This window comes from Ruditapes philippinarum, unplaced genomic scaffold (genome assembly GCF_026571515.1).
Source record: "Ruditapes philippinarum isolate M1 unplaced genomic scaffold, ASM2657151v2 ctg4236_1_1_1_1, whole genome shotgun sequence".
Taxonomy (NCBI): domain Eukaryota; kingdom Metazoa; phylum Mollusca; class Bivalvia; order Venerida; family Veneridae; genus Ruditapes; species Ruditapes philippinarum.
The window spans coordinates 161,631-169,714 of NW_026854867.1; the positions used below are offsets into that span (position 1 = coordinate 161,631).

At 32.1% G+C, this 8,084-nt stretch overlaps 1 long non-coding RNA gene across 1 annotated transcript; it reads right to left on the bottom strand.

Moving 5' to 3' along the window:
* Positions 1 to 6,218: 6,218 nt before the first annotated feature.
* Positions 6,219 to 7,882, bottom strand: LOC132741363 (uncharacterized). The gene is made up of 2 exons (XR_009627271.1): positions 7,833 to 7,882; positions 6,219 to 6,449 (listed from the first exon to the last, which is right to left on the bottom strand). It is a non-coding gene; the product is annotated as an uncharacterized LOC132741363 (long non-coding RNA).
* Positions 7,883 to 8,084: the final 202 nt, after the last annotated feature.

The window sequence follows — 8,084 nt, forward strand, 5'->3', positions numbered from 1 at the left end:
CTTGATTTAAATAAAAAGAAATCTATATCTTTCACTAGTAAAAGTCACCCTTAAATCGTAATAAGAAGCAAACATCAAGCAATATTATTTGCCAGGTTTCTGCTTACATTTCAAAGCTGTATATTTGTATTACTGTTTTTCCTTCGAGCTTTATTGTTTCTGCCTTTTTATGCCAATAAAATTGTAACCTCGTATTTTGATTCCAATCTTGTAATTGTGACCGTTTCTGATATTGAGCCAGTCCGGTCAAGAATAATCCAGTGTCGTTCCTTTGATTATGATAGGACTGGAGAAGCAGTAAAATTTACATTTAAGTTGAAAAAGTCATGCACATAATATTGTATCATAGTTGGGAGACGTTTCTTTTGAAAATATATCAGTTAAATCGTTTACCATTAAATGCACAATGTGTTACCGCACTGTCTTAAATAGAGCACGCTCGTTGATTGGCTATTTTTTCCTGGGATTTACTCATACTCGGGGGTTAACCACATTTGGATCTCAAAATTTGAGCATCGGTAAAAATATTTTCCATATTGGGTTACTTTTTCCTGGTGTTTCATATTGTGACGACAGGGAAAGTGTTCTTTTTATTTTTGCCTATGATGCAAAAGAGAAAGAACATTAAAACACGAGATATGTTTATAATTGAGGGCGACGCCCCCTTAAACCAATCACATAGCCTCGTGTTTCGATGATCTTTCTATTTATTGAACAGTGATTTATTTTCATAACGATTTACATTTTTCTGCCATCGTTTATATTGTAATGTTGCAAAAGAATTAATTTCAGTAACAAAAAAAAGTTCCAGTATCATTTATTACAGCATCTTATTACTCATAAAACATAAAACTGTTTAACTAACTTGTTATTTTATCACTAAACGGTGGCATACAAAGGTAAAAACACGTCTGATTAAATACTCGATACATTTAGTATGCCTAATAATCCAAACAAAGTAAGACAAAACATCGTTGTAGATTCGGTTTAACCAAACCTCTTCATTGGCACCCACCCAGAACCCACATTGGAGGCGAGGATTTTATGCCCACCAGGCATTCACTGTGGCAGATTGGAACATTTATGACGATACTTGTATTATTGAAAATGTTTGTGGAACATTTGTGCTACTCTATCAAAAGGTGCAGACGTAATGGTTCCGAAAAGACTGGAAAGACAGCTATTAAACTAAATTTGTTGTTGTTTTTTTTCCTGGATTTTAACGTCGAGCTGAAAACATAGTTTTTGTCATATCTCGGTCTTACCACCTGACCGGCTTCCCTGGATAACTACCTAGTAACTACCAATTTCTCCGCAAGTGACTTATCTCACACGATTTATGAAAAAGCGGAGACAGACACGTAACCATTAGACTCAATGTCTGAGACCAAAGGTTACGGAGAAATTACGACTCGCTCAAGTCTAATCCGAGGCTCTCCCTGTAAGCGGGCAGACATTTCACTTATAACAATTAAACTAAAGGACGACTTGTAAATACAAAAAAACCCGTACACTTTAAGTAACTTTAAAATTTTCCAGTAAAAATATTAGTAAATGGTGGTAATCCACCCATAAAAAATATGAAAATGTTACATCACAAACCCTACAAAATGTCGTATTGAACTGCATGCATGAAACACTGAGTCGAAAATATACAAGTCGACCTGATGGTGTGGTGGATGGGGGAGGGGTTCGGGTGGATTAAGGTAGCTCAATCCGTTTTATTCGTAAAACATCGGCCCTTCCCGTGTAGACCTTTTTACGACGCGGTCCGTTGCTATGAAAAAAATGACCTTATGTAGTACTTTTTCGCGCATGCGCAATTTGCGTAGGGCAAAAAAAGCCATGCCCTACATAGAAATGAAGTAGAAATTCATAGACAATTCCGAGTTTGTTTAAGGTAAAAATTAGAAAATCATATAAAATAGCTTTTAACAGAAACACAAAAGATGCCTTCATAGCTTTGTGGCCAAGATTGCCCAAAAAAGGCATAGAAAAGACGATTGTTTAATAATTCCTCCTTACGATCCCTGACCTGACATTGAGATTATTGTAGTAAAAATATGTGGACATTTATATACTAGCAAATAAAGAAGTCAATTTAACTGTTCTTGAAAACGTCCATATCAAAAAAATATTTTTTTACATATACGTAATATATAACATTTTTATATAAATTTTATCACGGATTTATATAAATCCGTGATTTTATTAACATTTTAAATCGAGGTTAAATACCATTCTGAAAAAAAGTCAGAACACGTGATATAATGCATTTTTAGTTTTCAGTTTAGCTTATCCTTTATCCACTTTGACTGAGATGCCAAACAGAAATTTTTTAAGTCACATAATATATTTAAATAATTTTTCAAACTCTTGTGAAGTTAAGATGGGTGGTGGAATATTACACTTTATGTCCGGTTCCTTGTAACACATGGAAATTCACGTCACGTACACTATTTGCCAATTCACAAATTCAATAAACATTGGTAAGATTGGTATAAATAAAAATTACTTAAAGTACGATTAATCATTTTCATAAGTTTAAGTAATTAACTATGTCATGGTTCTTTAACGACTCTGTTGAATGATATTGTTAAGTAGCGGGTAAATAGCAACCGGTCACGTGTCAATCTGTTTGACACTTACCGCCTTGCCAATCCACTTTCAAAGGAATACCAATTGTGTAATATTATGTAATACACGGGTAATAAAATGTGATCTTTAACACCCTGCTGTTTTAATTTTAATTAATGATGAAAAAGTCACCTTATGATACCTGGAACAGAGGACTTTTGGTCGTTGAATTATAAGTCCCGCTAATTTTGTATATCTGTTATAAACAACAATTCACGTTTTAAGAACTTACCGCTTCAATTAATCACAAAATATTTTTTTCTGGGTGACATAACTTGAAATCACGCCTTTTAAAGACTTTAAGTGCGCTAAATCTATATCGCGCTTTTGCCCTATGCAGAATGCGCATGCGCGAAATGCAACATACGTTGCTATGGAAAAATCGTACTATAAAAGGTCTATAATATTATTATAATCATGTACCATTTTCATATTCTTTGAAATTGTCAAGACGAAACAATTACAGCAAGTTTCATGATACGAATGTGATACTATTAAATAAAAAATTAAACATTTTTTTTTGGGGGGGGGGACAGGGGGCGTTCAGGCCGCCCAAGCGTCTTCGGAAAGCTATCCATCCTGCTTACGGTTCTATCCAGCACCCGTTTGAAATAACGTACAGAGGGGCACCTGAGGTCTTCCTACATCAAATAAAGCTGGATATATACTTTTGCGACGTAAAACCCGATAAAAAGCCAAGTGTGTAATGCGAAAAATGCAATAATAAGAATCAATGACTTGTACGAGTATTTAGTTTAGATATACAGAAATGTTGAAACTTAAGAAATTAATTGAAATCATTCTTTGTTCACTGATCACTACTGTTTTGTCGTGTGCTACTTTGTAAACTAAACTCAAACAGAGTCTTTCCAAAAGTTCAATTCGTTCTAACATCATACATTCTGAATATTTTGATTGAACAGCTCTATCATATACCAACATAGCTTAATAGATAAACTTTTGTTACCCCCCCCCCCTTTAAATGGCAATTAATAATTAAACAATTTCAGCTATTTGCCTGGAGAAAGTATAGATATTTAAAAGTAAACTATACATTATTCATTATTTTTATAAATATCTACACAATTTGAAAAAAAAGTCATATTTGAATAACTGAAAGACAACATAAAATTATTTTTATAATGTTTGTACAAATACGTTAATTGCCATAAAAGCCCATAAGACATACGTTTGCAAAACTGTATTTTTTTTACAAGAACTAATATTGAAGGCACATAATGCCTAAAAACGAATCAATATTTCCTTTTGTTTAAAGGGCAAATATGAATTTTTATAAAGTTTAGTTTATGATTTAAGAGCATGTTAGATGCCGATTACTTAAAAAAAGTACTGCTGAAAATGAATTGTTTTCGAAGAAGTAGCAAAATATAGACAAAGTCGTATTTTGACTTCCATACAAATTACGAAATAACTATAACTGTACTTACTCCCAACAAGCAACAGAAGAACAAAATGGCTCAGGTAAATGGCCAATTAGTAACCTTTCGGAAAATATAAGCGGACATAAAAATAAAAAGCTTTTGAAAAATAAAAAATGAAAGCATTTATGACATGTAACTTGTCTAACACGGGAGGGGCTAGGCCGGTTTTTCTAGCACCGGTGTAAACAGTAGATAATCCTCTCTCATTGCACAATTCCAAAACTTGGCTTAAACTTGCTCTTCTGGAAAAGACACAATTTAATAAAGTCGAAAATCCCAATGACAGTTATGTTTCTCGCTTATGCATGCTGCGTACACAAATAAGTACACAAATGGGCACAAGTAAGTGAAAGAATCTGGTAGATTTGTCCTTAAACTTTCTGTTTTAAAATTCCATGTTATCAGCATATTTCACCGATAAACTTGTCTGATTTTGCATTGCACCCGTTTGTACTTTGGTCGAATTCGTCTGCTGCACATTCATTGATTCGTTATTTAAGCTCATTGCTGATACCGTATATTTGCATACGGACTGTAACATGTACCAAACATTCATTGTTCAAATGATAATACCTTTATATTGGTAATTTGGCTCTTTAGACACTATGCCTAAACTTACTACTTATAAATTTATAAAAAAAGCTTTGTTATTAAAAAATATTTGGTGTGTGTTAAGGTTAATAAGTATAAAATAGCATAAAGTAGACTGCGGTGCTCTACTCATAAACTTGCAATCGAAGAGGGTCGTTATCGAAACATTGATAGGGCGGATAGGAAATGTATCTTTTGTCGCATGAATGTCATAGAAGATGAGTATCATTTCATACGTGTCTGTTCGTTGTATCACACCATAAGAAATGAATGTCTCCCAAACTATTATTGCCATCGGCCAACTATTCAGAAATTTCAAACACTGTTAACTTGTCAATATGGCTTGTTATGTAAAGTTGCTAAATATGTCTTCTTGGCTGATAATAAACGTACTAGTCTTACTGCTCAGTAGTAATGTCATAGATGTATGAAACATTGTTGATATAGTCATAAAGTTATATACATACAATAATTACTACAATTTTTTATGAGATATGCACATTAGTATAAGGGAGGCACTCCTGCAATATGAAACATAGATGTAATAAAGAAACCACATATGTCACCCTATGTTATAGCCTTTGTTCTATATATACATATAATTGTTATCAATACCAAAATCGTTATCATTTTTGATTCTATACAGTAAGTTTGTTGGAGTAGCATAGCTTTAATTATATAAACCAGTATTTGAATTCAAGGGCTTATAAAGTATGTTGAAATAAATAATTTAAAGTAACCCAGTTTAAATGAATATCCAAATGCATAGGTTTATTTTCCTTTTATTGACCAATGGGGAGCCGGTGTGTACATGTATTGGGAAACATACTTAATTTTACATATTGAAATGAAAACTAATTAATTATGTTTATATACCATGCTCTTCTGAAAAATTGTAACCGCCGTCATCATGTTAAAGGCGACGAACATGTAATTGTTCATATGCTGAATAAATAATTAAATTAAATTGAATTGAATTGGTAATATTCTTTCGTATAATAAAGAAAGGTACGAACCGTTGACCACCGCACTACTATCCGCAATTATATCGGAATGTTCTTCTCTACTCAATATTTAAATAGCTTACTTTGTTCTCTTTTGAGAATCAGGTGTTTTCAGGTGTTTCACCATTAGGATTTTGTCTCTTTTACTCTTTCCTATCACTCATTGTAAAATAATCTTCAACTCATAAGTAATCTGCACCTGTATATTTTTCCCATACAAAAATCATACAAAATGGTAAAACAATCAAATAAGCAGTCCCTGTATTTCAGAACGTGCTCACTAATTGATAAGACTTGTATATGTAGAAAAGATAGCAATAATACATTTTAAATAAAAGATAAAGTTTTCACAAACATATATAATTATGTTTAATATTAACAGATAGGCTTCAATATATATTAAACAGATAAAAATATTACTGGAATAAATTGTCCAATAAAATGTTACCGTAATGTAGAAAAAAAAACACCACACAAGAAAAACGAGTATATGTCTCCCTAAATGGCACCTAATTTTCACGTGAAAACTAATAGGCATACTTCACAGTTAACTGGGTTTATCACATTTTTGTTTTCATCAAAAGGAAACACCCTTACTCTAATATAAATGTCAATGTTTACATTCTTTACATAGTTGTGAGGAAGTACTTGATTGCGCATATCTAAACATATCTAAATTTGAATAAGGTTAAGTCTTTAGTTTCCTTCTTCCAGGTGTCATCAAACAGTTTATTTTGAGCGTCACTGAACCAATTCTTCCAGTCACCAACTTCACCTGTAAGGGAATATTTAACTGTAATACCAGCTAATATCTTAAGAAAAAATATTTTGTTTATAATGTATGACATATACCCTTTTTCATCTTCAATTTGAATTATTTTTTCCTGACCTAACTTTTACTGTAAGAACTGTTAAATCATCTTAAAAACGCTACGCTTTATGTAAAACAATATCAGGGAAGTCTAAACCGATTGTGGTAAAAAAAAATCAACATAAAATATGAGCAGTTAATTATGTACATAAACAGACTACAAGCAACTTCTCTAATGTTACAGAAAAATGAAACAAGATAAAAGAAATGATACTGATAAAGTTTTTGCATACGTTTTATTAGTTTGAAATATGTTCCTGTATTTGTAAGCTATACTTTAAACAAGGGCAACATAAAATTAAATAACGCTTTTTAATAATTAAACATATTTTAACAAAAGTTTTGTCATCAACTTTGCTTAATATACATGCATACGCAAGATTTTGGCGCTCTTGGAAAGTGATATAATAAGAATAAAATCGAATTAGCCACTGAAAGAACTAAATAATCATGACTTTAACACCAATAAAAGGAAGACGTACTGTATGTCTATGACGAATCTACAACAATACAAAGACAAAAGACAAGACAGGTGTGTATTTTTCTACATGTTACATGTACAATATAACTGCAAAGTGGCGACATGGCCGAGTGGTTAACGCGTCGAACTAGTAATCTACATGCAGGGGCAAGTCGTTGTTTCCTTGAGCAAGAAACTTTACACTCATTGCTCAATACGGGTTGGTTCCAGGAACGGATTAGAAATCGGTCTATAAGCTTATAGCTTCTACACAATCGAACTAAAATAAATTCTGTATAAACCAACTTAACTGCAAGTTAAGGAATACTAAATAACTAAGACTTGAATAATTATTGAGTTTTCAACACAAAACGTTCATATATTTCACTTTTGAAAAATAAAATATTATTACATGTATTATCATTATTTTAAAAATAGTATTTGATTTAATAAAGAATAATGTATAGTTTGATTACAGTACTGTAGATTTACTCTTTAAAGATCAAACTCAAACAATATTTCAAATTTCGCTATTACAAATTATTCCGATGCAATTTATACAATTCGATTCTATATTTCATACCATTTCAGATTATATAACCATTATTCATACAATAATACCATTACTGATTATGCCATGACAGATTGTACCATTTCAAATTAAGATAAATATCCTTTTCCCAAAATGGTACAAATTTCAGAGCCATATTTCCCGAAATTTCATTCTTTGGGAGTAGATTTTCTTTGACTTGTGTGTATAAATACAATAAATGTATGTTAATGTAACGGGAACACATAGTATCCTGATTAGTAGTAAAAATGATTACCTTTTCTGAAAAATTCGAAGTCCGATTTCGTAAACGCCTCGTAGGTTTTGTACGAAAGCCTAATAGTGTCAAATAAAATAAAAAAATAAAAATGCAAAGGCGTTATAACGCGAATCAAAAGGCGTAATAACGCGAATCAAAAGGCGAAATAACGCAAATAAAGGCGTTATAAAGCGAATCAAAAGGCGTAAAAACGCCAAAAAAGGCGTTATAACGTGAATCAAAAGGCGTAATAAAAGGGGAGCGGTGGCC